Source organism: Lutra lutra, chromosome 3, assembly GCF_902655055.1.
Source record: "Lutra lutra chromosome 3, mLutLut1.2, whole genome shotgun sequence".
Taxonomy (NCBI): domain Eukaryota; kingdom Metazoa; phylum Chordata; class Mammalia; order Carnivora; family Mustelidae; genus Lutra; species Lutra lutra.
Genome location: NC_062280.1, coordinates 167,738,897 through 167,762,365, shown reverse-complemented (window position 1 = coordinate 167,762,365; position 23,469 = coordinate 167,738,897). Strand labels below are relative to the sequence as shown.

General features: G+C 42.1%; 1 protein-coding gene across 5 annotated transcripts in view; it reads left to right on the top strand.

The window, feature by feature from the left end:
- Positions 1–18,919: 18,919 nt before the first annotated feature.
- KLF12 (KLF transcription factor 12) overlaps positions 18,920–23,469 on the top strand; it is a 431,680-nt gene continuing 427,130 nt past the window's right edge. Inside the window, exons 1-2 of one of the 5 annotated variants that reach the window (XM_047720130.1) lie at positions 18,923–19,505; positions 21,055–21,207. The gene's annotated coding sequence lies outside the window, so the exon portion shown is untranslated. Of the gene's footprint in view, positions 19,506–19,563; positions 19,757–21,054; positions 21,208–23,469 lie in introns of those variants that run through there. The other 4 variants (XM_047720132.1, XM_047720133.1, XM_047720128.1 and 1 more) reach the window with 4 other exon arrangements.

Sequence of the window (23,469 nt, the reverse complement as noted above, 5' to 3'; positions counted from 1 at the left end):
TTCTCCTGGGAAAAAAGCATTTTCATTTTTAACATCCAGGTTTTGTGACTATGTGAAAATTAAGCCCAATATACCTATTAAGAGTAACAGGTATATAGCAAACATTTAATAAATGATAGCTACCAATTATTATTACATTATTACATCATTCCACTTTCATCTGAACTTTATGCTTTGGTTTTTTTTTTTTTAAGATTTTGTTTATTTATTTGACAGACAGAGATCACAAGTAGGAAGAGAGGCAGGCAGAGAGAGAGGAGGAAGCAGGTTCCCTGCTGAGCAGAGAGCCCAATGCGGGGTTCCATCCCAGGACCCTTAGACCATGACCTGAGCCGAAGGCAGAGGCTTAACCCACTGAGCCACCCAAGCGCCCCTTTATGCTTTGGTTTTATCAACTTTTAGGTCTTAAGAAGCAAACATCTTTAAAATGTCCTGTTAGTTAATCAGGTGGCACAAAAGTACTGGCAAATAAAATCCTTGGTTCTGAAAGAGGTAATATAATTATGGGACTGTGGTGGAGTAAAAGACTAATGTTCAAGAAGGGAGCATTCTAGAAGAATTGATTAAGTTCGTAATTTTGCCTGGAAAGGAAAACAAGCTCATCTGGCCCCCAAGTCACACATGAATTATTTGTACTAGGATGACATTTAAATAATTAATAATGAGAAACTTAGCTTAATATTCCTGCCAACCAGCCTGTATTGAGGAACCAAATTTTTAAAATATGGCTTGGGAAGTTTGGGATCAAGTAAATGTGTTGGGTGGTCTTGCAAGCTATTTTCATCACATTGTAGGAGCTCAGTGGACTGCTTTTCTCTCCATTAAAGGACTGTACCAGAACATCTATTTATATTCCCAAGTCAGGCCACCCTCTTTCTTGGAAAATACTGTCAAAAGTGAAACACTCTTCCATTATGAACTGCCTGATTTTACTCTCTAAGGGTGACACGTCTTACTTTGTATTTATTTCTCATCCTTTTGAACATGCATTTTTATAGCATTGCAAGTTAATTACAGATAATTTTTTAGTCCTCATATTTTGGGTTGGTTACTTTTATTAGCATGTAAAGAGCTATCTTCATTCTTCACGTCATTGCCGCAATGACTCCAAGACTCACCGGGGGTGGGTTACTTCTTCCTGAATCATGTGTTTATGAGCTTCAGTCATTTCCTGGCCAGAATTGCTTACTGTTTATTTTGACTTTCTCCTCCATTTGAAGATTATTCTGAGTTTAGGGCAAGTTTGTCTATTGACTATAAGTGCCTAATCACATTTTTTTTTTTACCCAGTTGGAATTATAATTTTACATGTAAATGGTGATGTGAAAATGCCCCAAAATACCACTTTTTTTGTGCTCTCAAGACTATTTCTTTGAACTACTAGTCTTTAGTCTTCACTCATCCCTCAGAACCTAAACTAATTCCTATCCACACTTGTAAAATGCCTAAATGAGTTTATAGTCATATAATTGTAAATAAACTCATCACCTATTATAATCTGAAAATTATTAATTGGGACAAGCACGACTATTGTATTATATTATAACTGATTAATAATGCTACTAGGTATTTCGTTTTTTTTGTTCATGAAAACAAAGCTTGCTTATTAAAGACACCAATGTTCAGTGTGTGAGTGTTAGCCTTTTCATGTATGATGATATTTGGGTAGAAGAATTCCTTTGCCATATATTAGAGTGGTATTCATTAATTCATTCAATAAGTTTAGTAGATAGTTATCGAGTGACAACTATATTCCAGGCACTCTCCTAGGCAATGTGTGTACATTAGCTAATAAAATAACAAAAGATCTATTCTTATTGAGATTACAACCTAGCTAGGGGAGATAGAAAATAAAAAATAAATTGTGTTTACCGTTGATGTTAACATATGGAGAAAAATTAGCCAGAGAAGGGAGATGGGACCGGTAGGGAGAAGCTGCTATATTTCAAAAGGTTTTAAGAGGGAAGGCCTCATTGACTAGGTGAGGAGACAACCAGAGGAGAGGATATGCACAGGCACAGATCTAAGGGCCAAGACTGTGAGGCAAAGAAAGCAGCAAGTGCATAGACTTGGGGCAGGATGGTCTGGAGTGTTCAGGAACAGCAAGGAGGCCAGAGTGGGTGGAAAACTTGGAGGGAGAAGAATGAGATGTGGAGAAGGTAGCAGGTAACCCTGACATACTATTTAGAAGTCTCTGTGGAGGCTTTGCTTATAAAGAGTGAGACGCCATTGTGCGGGCATTGAGCCAAAGGGTGATAAGATCAGATCTGACTGATGTTTTAAGAGGGTCTCTCTGAATCATGTCCTGAGAAATGTGTGTAAGGGGAAGATAGAAGCAAGGAGTCAGTGTCAGAGGCTTTTGCAATAAACTAAGTAAGTAAAACATGAAGGGTAGTACCAATGGACGTGGGGAGAGCATACCAATTCTAGATGGAATCTGAAAGTCGAGTCAATAGGAATTGCTGGTTGACCATAGGACAACTCTGAGACAGAATGACACTAAGCTTTTTACCCAGTGAGGGGAAAGAAGTAATTGCTATTGGCTGACATGAAGAAGGCTATAAGGAATAGATTTAGGGCTAGGGTGGGGTCAGGTAAGATCTGGAGCTTAGTTTTAGACAACTTAATTTTAGGTGCCCATATGCATAGGAGTTTAGCTATAGAATTGATAGTAGAATATGTCAATCTGGAGTTAAGGGCCCTTCCAGATATCGCCATACTGATAGCCTTTAAAGCCATAAGACTGGATGAGATCACTAAGGGAGTAGGCAGAGATAGTTAAGAGATCCAACAGTGAATGTGGGCACTCCAGCTTTGGAAAAATGAGCTAGGGGGAAGGGAGAAAAGAATGAGAGAATGTGGTGCTCTGGAAGGCAAGGGAAAAAAATGTTTTAAGGAGGAGAGGGTGTTAAATTCTCTCTTTACCTGTCAGTTGATGTCAGTGTTAAACTTCATCTTATTGACCTATCTGTGCCAAGTTCTACTGATAGGTCAAGTTAAAGACTGGGCATTTGCCACTAGGTTTATTTTTTTTTATTTTTTTAAAGAGATTTATTTATTTATTTGTCAGTAAGATAGAGAGGAAGCACAAGCAGGGGGAGCAGCAGGCAAAGGGAGAAGCAGGCTCCCCACTGATAAAGAGACCCAATGAGGGGTTCCATCCCAGAACCCTGGGATCATGACCTGTGCCAAAGGCAGACGTTCAACTGACTGAGCCACCCAGGCATCCCTTGCCACTAGATTTAAATCCTACTTAATTTTTATTGACCTTTGTGAGTGTAATTTTAGTAGAGTGGTGGGGATGGGAGTGTGAATTGGTTCCAAGAGTGTGGGAGAAGAGAAATGGAGTACAGAAAAAAGTGGGCACTTCTTGGCAAACTTTTGTTATCACAAGCATAGATACGGGGCAGGAGCTGGAGGAGACTATGTGGTCAGGAGAATGATTTTTAAACTTGTTTTCTAAGACTTGGTAGGTGACAGGATGTTGTGTGTTGAGGGTCATGACTCAGTGGAGGAGGAAAACCTGGTGATGCCGAAGTGAGGAAACAATTTCTGGAGGAATATCTATGATGGGGTGAGAAGACAAGGTTGTAATGCTGGGGGGAAGAGCTGGCTTTAGAGAGGAGAATTGATGGCTTATTCATGGTATCACAAGGGAAGGTGGAGCCGTAAAAACATGGGTAACTGTGGAAAATCCACTCTTGAGGGCTTCTGTTCTCTCAGGGAAATAGGGAGCAAGGCTCTATCACCAGACAGTGAGCATGGAAGATGAGGTTCGGAAGTGTGAGATGAGATGGGTATAAAAGAGTCAATGGGTCAGAAAATGTCCTAAGATTACCAGGCAGTGCTTATATCCCAAGTAAGCATTGGGGGACTCCTATTTCTTGGGAAAATATCCCCAGATTATTAAAAAATGTGTTTGAAAAAAATGTATTTGATGGAATATTTTGGGGAACCATTGCATACTATGTTGGCTCTCTCTGCTAGAGTCGATGAACAGGTTAACAGCTCTACCGCATCCTCTTTAAGGAAAGATGTTTAACATTGTACAACCAAGTTTTTCCCAGATGCTTGAGAGCGCTGAAGTCTTAGTGTAGCACCACCTATTAGCACCCTCCATAGAACACCATTCCATGGAATCCAGTTTGGAAAATTACTGCCACAACTATAGCACCACCAAGGTGCCCCCCAGTACCCGAGAGAAGCTATGGAAGTCACCCCTATTCCATCCGCAAGGGGCAACATCTGAACTAGATGCAAAACTTAACTCTCTAGGTAAACCATTAGGAAAGAGGCAAAGAAAGTAGCAAGTGCATAGCCCTGGGGCAGGATGGCCTGGTGTGTACAGGAACAGCAAGGAGCTGTTCTCTGAAGTTCCTCATCCATGAACCATGATGGGGTACAAGAAGCCTTCATGACAATTCAGGCCCATGGGAAGAACAACGTGCTCAGCTCCAGGAACTCAAACCTGACGTGCACAGGCTGGGAGATCCCGGCAAGTCTTTCACACTTCAGTATCTAAGTGTCCACTGAAAGATTTCCTTCACAGTTGTGGGAACAGGGTACACAGTGATTAAGAGTGCTTACCGAAGTCCATTAACGTAGGAGAAAATCTCAGCTTCATTTCCTACTTGCTGGGTCACCTTGGAAACAGGTTAACCTCCATGGATCTTGGTTTTCTTCTTTGTAAAACAGAGAGGATATCACCCACCTCACTGACTATTGCGAGGATTAAATGAGATAAAACACATCAAGCACTTAGTACATTGATTTTTTTACATGTGTACTGTAACAAGAGAATGCAGTAACTGATAGGGAGCACTTCTCTAAATTAAAAGTCCTTTGAAATTGTAAAGCAGCAATGTTGGTTCTTTATTAACGGTGTGGGAAAAGGAATTAAATTAAGAATGTTTTTAAAACAAAACATGTAATACAAATAGATTTGGTTCTTAAAAGTATGACGCAAACCCACTACTCCTCACTGATTTTCTTCATCTGTTTTCTCCCCAGGATTTTGACCCGACAGTCTACCTTAGAGGTTTATCAAACTTACGCTACATTATTGCAGAAAGGAATGGCTTTTCTGTTGGGGATAATAGTAGTAACAAAATAATATCATTTTAGATTTGTGGTCTCGCATTTCCTTTCCAAGCAGGTATTGCTCCTGATGGGAAAATAAAGGTTACTAAAGGGTTAACTGACTTTAGTAAAGGTCAACAACATGGCAAAATCATTCCACTCCCGGAGCAGCAGGAAAGCATGTTTCTGACATATTTATAACTCCATGGTTAAGATGTTCGTTTAATGTGCTTTTTTATCCAAAGGTCTCTGACCATTTAAACCTTTCCCCCCTTTAAGTTAGATGTGACTTGCTAGCTATTAATGTCCTTTAAGTACCTGGTTTATGCTCACTTTAAGATCTGGCCCTAACAATTTTCAAAGAATGCTACCTTGACAAAATTCCAAGATAATTACAGCAATTGTGTGTGTGTATGTTTTTAAACAAACAAACATGTTCAAGTTAAAATTAAAACCTCCCTTTAGATTTGAAGTTTGAAAGAATTAAGTTTGCTTGCTTGTTGTAAGAAGATAGTTCTGAGACTTTGTGATGCAAAGAATAAGAAATACATTTTGAATATAGCTTTAAAATGTGCTTGAATATGTCTGCTGTGAACCTTGGAAACTGATCCAAGACCAGGTTCAGAAATAGGAGCTAAAAACCTGAAGTCTAGGTTTTGTTGCGCAATCCAAGAGGACCGCCTTTCTCCTTTCTAACTTTGATGCTTCTAGATAAAATGGCATATTTCCTTGCAGCTTGATTACCTATGAGTAAATAAAAGTGGTATTTATAAGTTTTGGGGGGGTTATATTATATAAATATTTTCATGAGTAAGAAATATAGGTCCTAAATGTTGATGTGCACGAATGGATACAAGTCAATACACGTACACACGAAAGGATAGAATTACGTGTGGTGTGCATCTAGATTTTCGCAGCAGACCCAGCCATATGTTTCTTGTCTAGGAGGCTGCCCAGTGAGCTCATGCATGTGGATAACAGTTCTAGCAGGCAAAAGGCCATATAAACAATGAGCATAACTCATAATGGAACAAAGAAGCATGCTAATAGCAAATTGTATCATTATACAACACTACTCAACCGAACTTTTTAATGAGTAATTTTGATAAATGAACAAATGAGATGTTAATATAGCCATCCCACTGAAAAGAAATCAGATGTTTGATGGTGAAGGACCACATAGCATTTTGCACTGTAAGATGTGACAAGTCACTTCCTCTCCCTGACTTTTGCCTCTGCTTATCTTCTTTGTAACCTCTCTGGAGCTAGCCAGGACAGTACCAAGCACGATGCCTGGAAAACGGTGGTTAAGTTGTATGAGGTATTTTATTTTGTCATTGTGATTGGAAATAACTGCTTCCAGTTTCAGAGAAATAAAGAACGGGATTTAAATTCTTTGTCCTTTTATGTAATAAATAGAATGTGTACTTTCTGCTTAGGGCTGGGGTGGGAAGGGTAGTGTAATAAAACTAAGGAATTTCACTCATAGAGGAGCATTTTTGTATGTTGAAAGTAAGCCTTATGTTTCACCTGATGTTTTCTCCTGAGAAAATACAGTTGCCCTGCTTAATTCAATGAGGAAAATATTTAATAATTGATGAGGATTTGTGGAGTTGAAAATTGTAAACAAGGCAGTATTTCAATACAACAGCTCTAAAATAACTAAATAGACTTCCTCTGTTGTATTTATTTACCCTTTCTATAGCACCTATCATCTTAATACTTAGGCATAAAAGTACCAGGCATAATGTAAGGATGAAAATATTATGATTCCATCTCATTTTTCTCTCTCAGTAGTTAAAATATTGACAGTGTTCAGCCATACATTTATTCCGCCATGTTACACTGCTCGGTTCCTGAGACTAAAGAATTCCTTATGTACAACGAATATTTCAGTGATTGATGTGAAAGAAATATGAAGGTGTGACACCCTATTTTAGTTAAACAGTCAGTCAGTGGTTTATTTAAATAGAAGTAATATACAAATGTGTAGATACAGTAGCAATAGCCAATGGCCCTGTATTCAGTGTTCTTTGCCTTGGTTTCATTCTCATTTTCAAGGAAGCTCTCTCTCTCTCCTCTCCTGATTTCACACCACCCAGTTAAGTTGCTGAGACCCATTTTTAGCTGCTGGGTCTGCGGAGGTTATCAAGCCCTTTCATGTTAATGAGCTACACAGACATGATTTATATCATAACAATTGATGACAGATGGTACAAAATCCTTGTAATTGTTGTTTTGAAGATAAAATGATGGGGCACCTGGGTGGCTCAGTCGGTTAACCCACGGACTCCTGATTTTGGCTCAGGTTTTGATCTCAGGGTCCTGAGATGGAGCATTGCCTCAGGCTGCATGCTCAGTGGGGAGTCTGTTTCAGTTTCTCTCCCTCTTGCCCTCCCTCCCCCTGCTCATGCATGTGTACGCTCTCCTTTCTAAAATAAATAAATAAAACCTAAAAGAGAGAGGGGGGGGGGGAGAGAGAGAGAGAGAATGATATGAAAGCACCAGGTGCCTCAAAATCCTCATCTGTGCTGTGGGAATCATATTCCTTTTCAAGTATTTACTGAGTGCCTACTATACCAGGTCTGCAGCAGCGAATACCAGAGAAAAATCCTCTGCACTTTGGAACTCCCAATCTTGGGGAGGTAGGCTGCAGAGGGATAGACAGAAGCAAGGACAATAAAGCAAAATGTACAGTGTATTTGATGGTGATGGTGATAAGTGGTGTATGGAGAAAGATAAAGGGGAAGGAGGTTAGGAGTGCTTGTGGGGCTTGCAACTTAAAGTGGTTTGACAAGGCCAACACCGAAGAAATAAAAACAATAGTAGAAGTTCATAGAATTCTTGTGAAGAGTAAATAAACTGTATGTAAAATGCTTTGACCAGTGTGTGGCACAGAGTAAAGAGTTAATAAGTGTCGGTTTGAAAAAGAGGTAGTGATGTTTAGTGTTGTCCTGAGAAAGGTTTTTGTTCTGTTCCTTCATTTGCCATGGTCATTTTTATCTGAAATTAAGAATGAATTTGTTTTCAAATTTTGCATAAAAGTTTCAAAAAACTAATTTGTAAACTAGATAAAAATAGAGAACTGGGAAACCTAAGTCTTAGTGGATATATTATCCACAATTTGTCCCTGTCTTAAAAAGGGAGAAGGAGGAGGAGGAGGAAGGGAGGAAGAAGGGAAGGAGGGTAAGAAAAATTCTTTATTTAGTGTCTATTTTTCAAAGAATAAAATTGTTTTAAGTCATAGATATAGTTTAAATTATTTGAACTTTATAGGTAGTCTAACTTGAAACCTAGGTCAGTTAAAACAGATGTATCCCAAATATGAGAAAATACTAATCTTTGCTAATTGAATTAACTGGGTTCAAACATCTTAGACAATATGCAGAGATCTTGTATGTTCCTTTAGATGATTTTTCTTTACAAACAGCTTTACTATTCTTGTAGGTGTACTTTAATAGTAAACAAAGAATAAGTTATTTGTATTAAACAAGCTAACAACAAAGCTAATATAAAAGGAAAATAAATAATTATAGGGCACCACTCTCACCACTGTTGTTCAACATAGTACTAGAAGTCCCAGCAACAGCAATCAGACAACAAAAAGAAATAAAAGGTATTTAAATTGGAAATGAAGAAGTCAAACTCTCCCTCTTCGCAGATGACATGATACTCTATATGGAAAACCCAAAAGACTCCACACCCAAACTACTAGAACTCATACAGCAACTCAGTAATGTGCTAGGATACAAAATCAATGTACAGAAATCAGTTGCTTTCTTATACACTAACAATGAAAATATAGAAAGAGAAATTAGAGAATTGATTCCATTTACTATAGCACCAAGAACCATAAAACACCCGGAAATAAACCTAACCAAAGAGGTAAAGGATCTGTTCTCAAGGAACTACAGAACACTCATTAAAGAAATTGAAGAAGACACAAAAAGATGGAAGAGCATTCCATGTTCATGGATTGGAAGAATAAACATTGTTAAAATGTCTATACTACCTAGAGCCATGTATACTTTCAATGCCAATGCCATCCCATTCAAAATTCCTCCTTTTTCAAAGAGCTAGAACAAACAATCCTAAGATTTTTATGGAACCAGAAGAGACCCCCAAATTGCTAAGGAAATGTTGACAAAGAAAAACAAAACTGAGGGCATAATGTTGCCTGATTGCAAGCTTTACTACAAAGCTGTGATCACCAAGACAGCATGGTACTGGCACAAAAACAGACACATAGATCAGTGGAACAGAGTAGAGAGCCCAGATATGGACCCTCAGCTCTATGGTCAAATAATCTTTGACAAAGCAGGAAAAAATATACAGTGGAAAAAAGACAGTCTCTTCAATAAATGGTGCTGGGAAAATTGGACAGATTTGTGTAGAAGAATGAAACTCAACCATTCTCTTACACCATACACAAAGATAAATTTGAAATAGATAAAAGACCTCAGCATGAGGCAGGAATCTTTCAAAATCCTAGAGGAGAACATAGGCAGTAACCTTTTTCTTTCAAGATATGTCTCAGCAACTTCTTTCAAGATATGTCTCCAAAAGCAAAGGAAACAAAAGTGAAAATGAACTTTTGGGATTTCATCAAGATCAAAAGCTTCTGCACAGCAAAGGAAATAGTCAACAAAATAAAGAGGCAACCCACGAATGGGAGAAGATATTTGCAAATGACACTACAGACAAAGGACTGATATCCAAGATCTATAAAGAACTCCTCAGACTCAACACACACACAAAACAGATAATCATGTGAAAAAATGGGCAGAAGACATGAACAGACACTTCTCCGAAGAAGACATACAAATGGCTAACAGACATATGAAAAATGTTCATCATCATTAGCCGTCAGGGAGATTAAGATCAAAACCACATTGAAGACCACCTTACACCAGTTATAATGGGCAAAATTAACAAGACAGTAAACAACGTGTGTTGGAGAGGATGTGGAGAAAGGGGAACCCTCTTACCCTGTTGGTGGGAATGCAAGTTGGTGAAGCCACTTTGGAAAACAGTGTGGAAGTTCCTTAAGAAATTTAAAATAGAATTTCCCTATGACCCTGCAATTGCACTACTGGGTATTTACCCCAAAGATACAGATGTAGTGAAAAGAAGGGCCATCTGTACCTCAATGTTCATAACAGCAACGGCCACGGTCACCAAACTGTGGAAAGAACCAAGATGACCTTCAATGGATGAATGGATAGGGAAGATGTGGTCCATATATACTGTGGAGTATTATGCCTCCATCAGAAAGGATGAATACCCAACTTTTATATCAACATGGACAGGACTGGAAGAGATTACGCTGAGTGAAATAAGTCAAGCAGAGAGAGTCAAGTATCATGTGGTTTTGCTTACTTGTGGAGCATAAGGAATAACACAGATGACATTGGGAGTTGGGGAGGAGAAGTGAGTTGGGGGAATCGGAGGGGGAGACAAACCATGAGAGACTGTGAACTCTGAGAAACAAACTGAGGGTTTTGGAAGGGAGGGGGTGGGGGTTGAGTGACACTGATGGTGGGTATTATTATGGAGGGCATGTACTGCATGCAACACTGGGTGTTGTGCATAAACAATGAATTTTGGAACACTGAAAAGAAAATAAAATGGAAAAAAATAATTATAGGGCACCCACTATGTGTGGGTATATGCTAGATAATTTGGAAGTTGTTTTCATTTTTCCTTCAAAAAGTTTTGAGGACTTGTGTTTTGGGCACTGCCCAAGGCACTGGTGGGACAACACAGTTCTTGACAGATCTCATAGAGCTTACAGCCTTATAGAGGAAGGTATGTACGGCCTCGTTATTTCTTCATATCCTTATAAAGAAGGTACTGCCCCACGTGTACAGGGAGGAAAACTAAAACCAAGAAAAATGAGGTGAGCTGTCAAGGGTCACTCAATCAAGTGATGAGACCCAGAATCAGTTTAGAACATTCCGTTCACAGGTGCAAGCTCTTACACTACTGACTCAGTAATATTTGAGTGTGAAATACAAATGCAGTTGGTATTTACCTTTCTAATTACGGCTTGTTTACTCAACTTTTAAAAAATTAATGTTCATTTCTCGATGTAAATCGATGCAGTAGGAAGATGAGCCATGACCAGACTATGCAACTGGGTGAGGCGAAGCTGGGATTCACATTTTGCCTTAGGTAAATCATACATGGATTAATCTAGAATCAACTACATTATGGTTTGTGCACCTCAATGATTTTTTAAAACCACATTATGTGGGAAAAGTTCAGGTAAAGAAGCATCTTTTTGTTTTTTTTTTTTTTTTTGTAGTTTATGAATTGATGTTTTTACAATGATGGGTCAATAACTCTTAAGCCGAATGGCATGTGTCTCCTTTTTTAGCTATCTGCCAGCAACAAGTCCAAAGAGAGCCTCAGCAACATAACTGTATGCATCTTGCAACTAAAACATTCTGCACAATTATGTAACAAAAAGGCAGACACTGCCCAATGAATGCTCCAGATTTCATCTGCGATCCCCTTCTCCTTGCCTACTTTCCTGTGATTGGTTTCCATGAAGCCATGTGACCCAATTTTGGCCAATGAATTAGTAGCAGATGGTAACAGGTGAGGCTTCTAGAAAACTTTCTAAAACTTTGCCTTCACCTTTAGCTATTTTCTTTCTTCCTAGTGGGGCAGGAAAAAGAAGTTACACCTTAAGAAGGGGAACGGGGAAACAAAATGAGCTTTGGGAACTTGTGGCACCAAAGAGCAGCTGTACAGTCTCCAATTGAAGCTCCCTCCCTTTGGCTTCTTGTTTTGTTGAAGGAGGAGTTGGGACCAAAAATATGTATCTTCAGCCGCCATTAGTCAAGTTTTCTGTTCTTTGCAAAGGAAAATAAAGCGATAATTAATCAGTCATCTTCTTCCTTCCCTTCCTTCTCTTTTCCCCTAGATTTTCCTTTCCTGTTCTGTTATTCCCAAGTTTCTAGGTTTTAATTTTTTTCTTTCTATTCTTTTCTAATCAGTTCTTTATCTTCCAATTGGATAGAATGAATGATCTATTCACATGACTTCCAGTGTTATCAGAACTGTAAACATGCCCGAACTCCTGAATTTCCTACTCTTCAAACCTTTCTTTTCACTTTTTACCAAGACTTGAAATATGAGACGCCGTTTCCTATTTTCTTTTCCTTGTACCCCTTTCCCAAAATAATAGGTTGTTGAATTTTAGTCTGAATTTGTAGTATCTTTTGCAGCTGTTGCGTCGTTCGTTTCCTATAGTAGCAAGTTGTGGCAAGAGCAGTTTGACTCAGCCCAAGCTTTCTACCCACCAGTGTTACCCGGTCCTAGAGTTCAGTTCCTACTAATCAAAGAATTAAAATGCAAGCCATTTCTGTCTGCTTATTTAAAGTTTGTTTTTTTTTGTTTTGTTTTGTTTTTTTGTTTTTTCTCTGAAGCACCACTCAACTAACCAGAACACCTTAGCTGGAACACAGGGAAGATGGTACTCTCAGATATGATGTGGTCATTGTTAAGTTGGTAGAATAATTTTGAACAATAATCTGGCAGTATGTTTCTAGAACAGTAAAAACAAATTCATAATCTTTGTTTTGGGAACAACTTAGAGGAGACTATCTAAAAAAAATTTTTTTTTTTTAAAGAAAGATGCCAAGATAGTCACTATAATCTAAGTATAATTGCAAAAATTTGGAGAAAATTCTTGTGATGGGGATGTTAAATAAATAATGGCAATTCACTACTAGGACAAATAATGATTATGATGACTTTATATCAAAATAAAAGATATAAAAAATTACAATAAAATTATGAACACCAAGTCAGAAAAGACAGTAGTTACCCCTGTAGGGATAGGAGAGGGATGTGACTGGGATGACCAGAGTGGGGGCTTTGAGTATTGGAAATATTCTATTACTTAAGCTAGGAAGAGGCCACAGGAACGTGCCTTAACATATATATGTTATATATTATTTTACACACATGACAAAGTTCATATTATTAAAAAATAAAAATGTCTTTTGAAGAAATTTTTAACCTCCACAAAGGCTCTCTCCAGTCTTCTTAGTGTTACCTAACAGATACAACTTTATCCAGAGTATTGTAACTGTATTTTATATTATAGTTATTCATTACTTTTATCTAAGCTCATCTTCATATGCTTATAATACTGAGGCCAGTGTCTTGTATATAGCATGAAATTAAAGTGGTATTCTGCAAACTATGTACACTTTAGCTGAATTAAATTATTTCCATGGGGCATAATTTCTAATTATAAAAATAAAAAAGGCAAGGATAGCTATATTTCAAATCTGATAATGCCTCAATTTGTTATATTTTAAAAATGCAAATTATCTGTTTATTACATTATATCTCTAACATCTGCAATCTAAAGACTTGCAAAGTGCCTCTTTTTTTTTTTTAAGATTTTATTTATTTGACAGAGAGAGACACAGTGAGAGAGGGAACACAAACAGGGGGAATGGGAGGAGAAGCAGGCTTCCTGCAGAGTGGGGAGCCTGATCCCAGGACCCTGGTCATGACCGGAGCTGAAGGCAGATGCCCAACAACTGAGCCACCCAGGCACCTCACAAGGTGCCATTTTGAAAAACAACTTTCCTATGAATTTTCACTCTGGTTATGAAAATTAAATTTGTATTTAATACAATTCTACTTAAAAAATGAAAAAATAGTATAATTGATTGGATCATTTTTAAATGATTAAATATGATAGGGACAACAAAATTAGATAAACGTGTTCCAAATCCGATACATTTCTGTATGTAAATACTTCTAATTTAAAAGAAAGTTGCCAGAATCCATGTTCAAAAGGTGTTTATCAACACATTTCAGTTTTGCTTGTTGTTTTTAATACGTGTCCCCAAATGGAAACTCAGGTTTTCAGCTATATTGTGTTTTAACATATGTCACTCCAATTTTGTTTGTTATTCTAATTGGCTCAACAAACATTTCACTAATCACCAACCATGTACAAAATACTGTGACAGGGAAAGGCTAAAAACATGGTTAAGGTGCAGCTTCAGTTCTCAAATGGGTTACCTGTCTAGGAGAGCCAACAATATTGAATGAAAGCAGGAAGGTGAAAGTACCCTAGTGATAAGTGAGGGAAATAACACTTGCTGGATGCCTACTTGGGCAAGGTTATCTCCTGCTGTGTATCTCATACTGGCCCAAGTGAGGACCCAATAAACGTTAATCCTTCGAAGTATGGGGAATATCATTTAAATGGGTGGAAAAAAATGGAGAATCAAAAAGGTGCTCTTTCCATCACATTAAAAGAAGCCTCGAGAAGGGGAAGATAATTTTGTGGTGAGCGGGTGGGATATGTATATCTGTGTGTGGGGTGTCATGGAATCATTTTGGGAAGATTCCACAGCGATAATGGGGCGGGGGGGGGGGATGCGGGGCGGTGAACCATCTATTAAGGCAGCTAGGAAGGATAGGGCATGGCAGGGTGTCCACCTGGGTTTGAAAATCTACTTGGGGCCCTCAAATGTCATGGTTATTGTATTGATGCTAATTTGTGTCACTTTGGGTTTTTAAATGTAAGTATGCTCTAATTAAGGCTTTGCTGGAGGTGAGGTGGAATGGACTTGAGGGAAGGAGGCCAGAGTTTCAGAGCTGCGGGTGGGGGAGTCGGGGGTGGGGGCGGAGATGGGGGGGTGGGAGTAGAAGTGCTGCAGGAGACTTGACTAGAAATGACTATGCAGGAGCTTGGAAAAGAAGAGATACGTCTGAGAGCGCAATAAAGATATTTAAGCTAGAAGGACCCAAAACTGTATTGATTGCAACAAAACAAAGTTATAAAATGTCATTTTCCTCTAATTTCCAGACAGCTCCTCACTCAAATCAAAACATGTTGTTTACCATGTAATCACATAATATCACCAGCTGTTTGCATTCCTAGTAAGGCTTTTTACATGCCTTTCTCAAACTCAGACAGGAAAACTTCCTTTTGCAGAACATCATTGCCAAAATACATGTGAAAAAAACGGGCATGGAAACCTGACAATACACGTTCACTTCTGACCCCAGGGAAAAGTCAAGACTATAGTTTAAGATTTATTTAAAGCTTTGGAAGTCACTTTTGACTTTGAATCAAGTCTAGTCTTTCAACACAGCTTCTACTTCTGAAAATGGACTCAATTTTCCCCCATCCCTGCCTGAAATTATATTAGTGTTAAATCATCCATGCGATCCTTGGCATCACTAACCCAAAGGCTTAAGAACTTTAAATATACACAGATACTGAAGAGAGTCTTTACCTTAGAGAAATCAGGGTGTGGTACAGATAATACTCTTAATACTGTAAAAGATTTTTCTATCATTGACACTAATTTTTCAGAGTATTACCACTGGTGAAGTATAATTAAGAAGATCTGACAAAAAGTTTGCAGGTAGGTAACATTTATTTTTACCTTAACAACTTAAAATCTCTAGTTGTAAGTTCTGCCTTATCATTTACACTGAGTGAGATATTATTTGCCTTGGGGGTGTGTATGTTCTTCTCTTTTCTGGGACAAGATGTTAGGTAAAAGAATACCAAGTTTAAAAAACTCAGAATACCAACCTCTAGCAGCCTTGTTAATCCATTCATCTTTTGGTACTTGTAATAATGAAGACTAAGTAAAAGAAGTATATGCATTTAGGAAAATGTGTCATCTTTGACCCAAATTATCTTGGTTTTAAACAGAATTGAAGTACCACAAATAATGGCATATGAAAGATACTTTCAACCCTGAAATTTTATGATTCTGTAATTTCAAAACATTCTTGTATCCAGTCAGAATTATACATTCCTGGTGAAAAATTTTGACATGTTTACATTCTCTGACTTTTCATATCCCTGCACACAAATGGAAGCAAAGGGTAAGGGACAAAATGTAAAGATGTGCACATATTTTTGCTAGGCTATATGTACTATTTTTCTACCTTTCCCCCTTCTGTTCACACGTTAGTTGGTTTAACGCTAAGTTTGATACAGGGAATGAGTAAATGAACTGAATTGGAACTTCAGTTCATATACACAATTGTATGTACAGACACACACACATAATTTACTCCAGTATCCTAACTCTCAGTGATAACTATCTTCTTTATTCTTTGGTTTTGCTCTTCCCCACCCATCCCCAGATCGTACAATGAAGTGATTCTGCCTTTTAAATTTGTATCTTTCTTCTTTCTTCCTTTCCTCTAAATCTGGGGAGTTGCCTTAATCGAACATTTCTGTTCTTTCTTATCTGTCAACAATTAAAAAAAAAATTTGGTAAGTACTTTCCCCCCTAATATTTGAGGTACTCCCTTCTTTTAACCACATTACCCAGATTCTGGATATTAACACTGACCTTCCCCTCATTTCCTTATCTCTCCGGAATGGAGTCTTGTACTTTTCGATCTTTTGTCATTCTATTTACATGCCTCCGGCTGTTGCCAAAGGAGGGGAGTGCAGCTTGGAATGCTTTTCCACGTGCAGAAAAGCACTTGCTACAGAACATATTTATGGTCGGTCCGCCACTCAGCTTTGAGAAAGAGCTGTTAGTACAAGAAATGCCACAATGACATAATTTCTTACAGCATCCTTCACTCTTACGGTTAAACTCGCTTCCTTCACTCCCTGCCCCACCTAGAGGGAAACTTCAGTGTTTCTAGTAGAGGCAAGTTTTTCGTTTAAACACTGCATTTGTCGGGACGCCTGGGTGGCTCAGTAGGTTAAGCAGCTGCCTTCGGCTCGGGTCATGATCCGGGCGTCCTGGGCTCTCTGCTCGTCAGGGAGCCTGCTTCTCCCTCTGCCTCTGCCTGCCATTCTGTCTGCCTGTGCTCGCTCTCTCTCCCTCTCTCTCCCTGACAAATAAATAAATAAAATTAAAAAAAAAATAAAATAAACACTGCATTTGTTGATATTCTACCGTTTTCCAAATATGCCTTTTCATGTTTCTTCCAGATGTAGTGCAGTGTAAGGGGCTGTTAACCGCGATCAGACCAGGGGGTGGGGTCCGGAGCCGCTTTCCCCAAATAGAGACCCCACCCTGCAATGGCCCCTCCGCCTCCAGGTCCCATTTTCCTTCGGGGTTCCTGATTCCTGCCGCACCCAAGCCTTCAGATGTGGGCATCCCTCGCCTTCCTGCTTTCGTCTTCTAAGATGACTTTGCTTAAGGAGTGGTCTGTGATTTTCACACACTGTCACACTTAGGCCATTTGTTGTTCTTCCGAACCCCGAGAGCAGGGCAGAGCCCTCCTCTCAATACTGTCAGATGTCTAAGAGGCAGGCCCACTGACTCGTCTAGTGAGGATCAGAAGTGGGCTGTGGACTCAACGTCCAGGCTGGACCACCTTTCCCATCATTCCTCGCGTACAGACTGTGGCAGGTGGCAGAGACCGCCCCAGGCGGTACCCCGCCTTTGTTTTCATTAATAAGGCACACCGGGCCTTTAGAGATGTTTGGAAAATGCCACACAAAATGTAGAACACGGCTTTTCCTGGCTAGAAGTCGTTCCTTTGCTCTCATTTCCTGTTTCTCGGCCTCTCCGTTGTTTCTCTCCCCACCCCACTTGGTGCCACATTACTTCAAATCTTGCTCTCCTCACATAAACTTCCCCTTCGCAGCCTTCCCACCGCCGGGGCGGTTTCCCGCGCGGGGCGGGCTCAGGGGCACCGCGCAGGGGTGTCGGCGGGCCCGGGAGCCCCAGCGCGCTCACCTAGGTTTGCAAGAAAAGTGGCGCTCGCATCTCCACCGCTGACCGCCGCGCCCCACCAGGCCTCCTCCCCACCCCGCCCGTCCGCTTCCGCCCCGTCTCCTCCCCGCCCCCGCCGACCCACCGGCGCGGCGCTGACCCCGCGCCCTTCGAGCCGCGGCGGGAACGGGTGCCCCGCCGCTGTCTCCTCTCTCCCGCCCCAGAATCCCGCGGATCCGCTCCCCCGGGCGCGGGGGCGGGGAGGGAGGGGCCGCTCGCTTCTCGTGCCTCCCTACTGGGGCACAGGGTCGGGGGCTGGACGCTCCGACACCGCGGGCCTCACAGCCCTCGGGGCCTCGGCAGGGGTCTGCAGCTCCAGCTTCCTTCCGCTCCTGCAAGTTCGCCTGCTTTCGCGAATAACTAACACGGGCTGGCGCCCCTTCAGCCGGGTTTCCCAAGCGAGGCATGCGTCTTCCCCCGCCCCCATCCATCCCAAGGTGAAGCACCGGCAGGGAGGACACCCCCGTTTCGTCCGCAACGTGCGCCGCTCCCGAACCCAAACAATGATCCCGCTTCCTTCCTCGCCCAGCCCTCCTCCCACCCCACCCCCGCGCGCACCCCAGCATCCAGGGCACCGCCCGCCCGGACTGCCCCTGCCCGGACCCCATTGTTGCCCGACCCGGGCGATGCCCGGAGCCCGGGGGCGGTCCCCCGGAGCCGCCGCGCCGCCGCGCCCGCAGCCTCGGCCGGCCGCTGGAGCCGGCTCCGCCCACACCTTTCCAAGTTAGCTGGCGGGTGAGCCGCGGGGACGGCTCGGGCGCCCGGCCCCCTCCCTGCACGCCCCCACCCGGGCCGGAGCGGGGAGGGGGCGGGGGGCCGAGTGGGCTCCGCGCTCGGTTTGCCTCCGAATTCTCTTCCTAAGGCTGCCTTGCGCGCTCTGACACAAAAGAGGGGACTTTCTCGCGGCTCAGCGCGAGTCCTCGCCTGGCGAGTTGCAATCCGGGGGCTCCACCCGCCGCGAGGCCCCGCGGGCCCCCCTCGGCCGGCGGCTCCCAAAGCTCCGTTGGCCATGTGTAGGTTATTTTGGGTGCCGCAGCAAGGTGGTGCAGGTGAAAGGGAAGCTCGGCCGAGGCCGGAGGCCGGGGGGCGGGGGCAGGGGTGGGGCGGGGTGGGGCGGGGTGGAGGCTCCGCGGACCCACCCCCCAGCCCGGCGGCCCGGGCGGCGAGGCGAGGGCCGGGCAGTGGGTGTTGCCTTCTACCTCTGCGAGCAGGGAGGGGTTAGTTTCCCACAGGGGATTTCAACCATCACACTCTGAGCCCGCCTCCTAATCCTCGGGCGGAGCGGCTCGGGGGCCCCATTTTATGGCAATAAAGCGACTTAGCGCCTGCTGAGCGAGCCCCTCCCCGCCGCCGCCCCCGCCCTCGGCCCCACCCCGGGGCTCGCCCGCAGCGGCGGGGCTTTGTTTCTGGGGAGGAGGACCCGGAGCTCTTTTGTTTGGGGGTTTGGTGTTTTCACCCCCCCACCTCACCTCACCCCACCCCACCCCACCCCCTGCGCCTCTCCGGTTTCCTGAGCTGCGGGCTGCAAGGGAGGAGAAGCCGCGTCTTGCAACCCCCTCGGCTGGGCCCCGGGGTAATTCGATGCGGGCCTGGCGAGGCTCCCCACGCTAGACCGGGGCTCGCGTCTCGGCAGCCTCCACCCACCGGCCCACCCTACATTTAGCGCATCATGTGATCCGGGTAAGTCATTTGCAAGTACAACAGTTCCCTGGGTTGCCCCCCATTCATTTCCTGAGAACTGCAGAGAGCAGCTGAGAGGCTCTGCCTGTGCGTGTGCGAGTGTGCGTGTGAGTGTGCGCGGGTGACGCCGTGTGTGTGCGAGAGTGAGTGTGTGCGTGCGCGTGTGTGTGCGAGAGAGAGAAAGGGAGAGAGAGGGGGACTCTGTGTGAGGGAAAGAAAACAATTTCTCCTGCTCTGCAGCTTCTGTTCAGGTCTGTGCCGATTCCGTTTCTTATCAAAATAAACAACCCCCTCCTTTTTTTTTTTTTTTTTTTTGCCATCCCAAATCAGACCGTATTCTCTTAACATGTTTTATTTTCCTTCTGTCATCTGCTCAAGTTAAATCATTTTGGTTGGTCTATGTTCTTAAAGGGGGAAAGTGTTGGGAAGCGGGAGGGGGCCGAGGGAGGGCGATGCTATTGCAGAGCAAGTAGCGTCGGTCGGATATGTGGAGAAGAAAGAAGGACGTTTCTCCCCCCCACCCCCCAATTTTTTTTTTTTAAACTTATCAAGTACCATGAATTAAGCAAATGTTTTTCTACCCCTAGTGGAATTGTTGGTAGCAGTGTTTGGCTGACAGTTGCCAAGGATGAGAAATAAAACACCAGGGCTGAATTGAGGAGGGGTGTTGTGGAAGTAGTTTGCCCCCAGGAATAGAGCGAGTTCGGAGAATAGCCGCCGCACCGGGGCTGTGTGGGCTGTGGGTGTGCACCGGAGAGAGTGGAGGGGAAAGGGTTAAGGCGGAGATGACACTGCTGGCATGAATAGTGGTCCTGGTGCTACATTCATTATTGTCTCTGGTCGTAATGATGTGTAACTGTCACTTGCTACGGTGCCTGGTCCATGGAAGTAGCCAGGGGCTGGCCCGTGGCTGTTATTTTCAATTACGGGGGAGCCGGCCGGAGTTGACAAGGGGCAACTTTGCACGTCCACGCGAGCCGGGAAGCCCGCGGAGACGGCCTGGGAGCCACTTCTTGCCTTAGAAGCTCGCTCCCAGGACTGGGACTTGACCTCCGCGACATTAGTTGGTGTTCGTGTTAGATGCTCCCCTACGGGGAGAATCAATCCTGCTTTTGTTGGGTAGAGAACTGCCTATTAGAACTTTGAAAACTTTTATCTTTGGGGAAAAGGGTGGGGTGCACTCAACAGTTCTGTTTCGAAGTGCATTTGAGGCAAACGCTTGGAAAAAGTACCAATTCCTTTGTTATATGCCCTGCAGCTTCCCAACCCCCTTCACCCTGCGCTTCGAGTTTTGCATACTTTAATAGTAATACCCTTAATTCAGCTGATAAAAACTGACTGTGTTGAGTTAAAGAGTATTAGTACAACGGAATGTGTAATCTGGATAAACAGTTTGTATGGTTAATATTGTCAGCTCTCTAATTTAACCGTACAGATTTTAAGTATCGTTCTGTATGGATTGTTTTAAGCAATTCCACTGGCTAATAGAATTCTCCGCCGAGCACTCGGGTATTTTATTTTAAATCAGCTTTAATATTCTGTTTCTCAGTAACACTGGGGAGGTGAGCAGCTCTATTTACATTTACTGCAAGTGCATCCAGTGGCTTCAGTAGACATCTGTCAATCAAATAACGTCATTCTGCAAATCCACGAAGACGCCTGCAGGCCCTTTTCTTACTGGAGGATAGAGTTGTTTGGATAAGTAAATGCTTTGAAATAAATTTGGTGGCTTTTAACAGGGCGCAGCTCGTGATGGGAATAGGAGTGGTCACTTCGAAGAGTGGGTGTATTCCATCATCTAAGAAATGCTCTTTGGAATTGGCATTTAATAAAAACAGCGACACCCCCCCCCCCCCAGGAGCCGGGCTGTGCTGTTTGTAGACCTCATTCCCATGTTGTTTACATTTGTTTAGAACCACATAAAAATTGGTTGTGATAAAGGGGTATACTTCCAGGCTAGAAAATGTTTAACTGTGGAAGCTCAGTGGACATGGGATGTTGAAGGACAAACATTTCAGTTGCATAAGTTGTATCTCTTGCTGGTCGAAGACTAGCTTGAGTCTGGTAAGCTGCTTTGGGTTGGGGAGAGAGCAGTTAGAGCATAGAGGTATAGGGCGACGTTTGTCATGTATTTTGGAGAGAGGTTTAATTCTGCCTTGTAATTCATAACTATTATGAAATACACGAAGGCTGGTAAAATTTGGGACTTATAGTTTATGAAATAAAACTGTAATGAATACAGTTCTGTCAGGCTTGTCATTCTTGAGGGATTTCTGTTTATTTTTGAGTTGCTTCAGTTGATTTGTTATTTGGTAATGCCTATTTGAAAGAAACTTCATTCAGATAAACTTTATTTTGGAATGCTTTGTCTTACTATTTACTGAATGAAAATTGTTGTGCCGGTGAGCCCTTAATATTTTTTTTTTTCTCCAGAAAGTTCTTTTTCAGTAACCGAATGTCCTTTGGGAGAAAACTGGTCCTGCTGTAGCATTTGAGACCTTGACCTTAGCAACTCTTGGCTGGTGCTTGTTTACTACAGCTGCAGCCTATGTGTGTACAGAAAGGGAAGGGACTGCAAACACTCGTGGGCTCACTCTCCCCAGGCCAAGGGAAAAACAAATCAGGATGCTTGACTTTCATTCATTCCGAAGAGTGTGCATCAGGCATATAATAGCAATAGTATTCTGGTCATTTAAAAAAAAAAAAAAAAAAAATATATATATATATATATATATATATATATATATATATATACTTCCCCACCTCCTGTGAAAAGTAAACAAGCACTTTAACAGACTGAGTTTTAAATGTTATATCATGAAGCAGGCTGTTAACAGCTTAATGAAATAATTTGGTCTTAAACATAGGTGGGTTTTTTTTGTGTGGTTTTTTGTTTTTGTTTTTGCTTGTTTTTCCTTTCTGCAAAGAGGACACAAGTGCTTAGGCCTTTAGGCCTACACTGAGGGCATCTTGAACTGCAGCCAGTATTGGTTAATCTAGACTATTGAGTAACCTTACCAGTGAGGTGATATTGTTAAATAGTTGAACATATAAAGGCCCGGGACGTTTTTACCATCGCATGAGATGGAAAGTGTGGAATTTCATATTTATGTGAATTTCATTGGTACAATCCCATTAAATTGGGTGTGCTAAAGGTTTTCTTTGTATATAGGAGAAACTATCTTCTTAGAGTGTTAACTTCATAAATGCAACTCAGTGATTTATGGATTAATGCAACATAGTTGTATTCTACAATACTAGAGGCACAGACTCATTCTTAAAGTTGCTCTTTTTTTGGATAAGAAAGTCTCCCTACTCCTGCTTCCATGTTGATTAATGAACAGGAGCTAAAAAACCCCCACACTGATTTATTTAGAATCGACACCCATGATTATCTTATTCTTTGTTGAAAACAACTTTCATTTTTATAAGTAACTCCTAAAATAGGTTGCAGTTGCTTACCTTTATCATTTACATTTTGAAAATACTGTATGCCAGTAGAGTAGAAATATATGTATTTTTGCCTGTTGTCCGTTTCTGTGTGAAGTTTTTCTTTTTATTTATTTTTCAGCCTACAAATTACGCACAGCTTTCAATCTTAAGTATGTACAAAATGTAAGGGGAAAAATATTAACATTAAATCACTGGCAACACCCTATAAACCACAGGCTTAACTCATCCACCACAACCACAGCTCCCAAAATCAAAATGCTGGTAAACAGATGGGCCTTGCCCTGTGCCCAGGAGGTCAACAGCCTTAGGCTCCGTGAGATCTGCTGTGTTTCTAGATCCCAGACCGGTCCAGGGAACTGTTTGACTTCAACAGACCAGAATTCATTTCCAGGGCCTAGACCGGCCACACCCCATCTGATGTCAGCTTTTGAGTTCTTGTGGTGGAGAACACATGCTGCGGATTAAATGGTTGCTTTCTCTATATATTCTCAGTAATTATGTTACAAAAGGA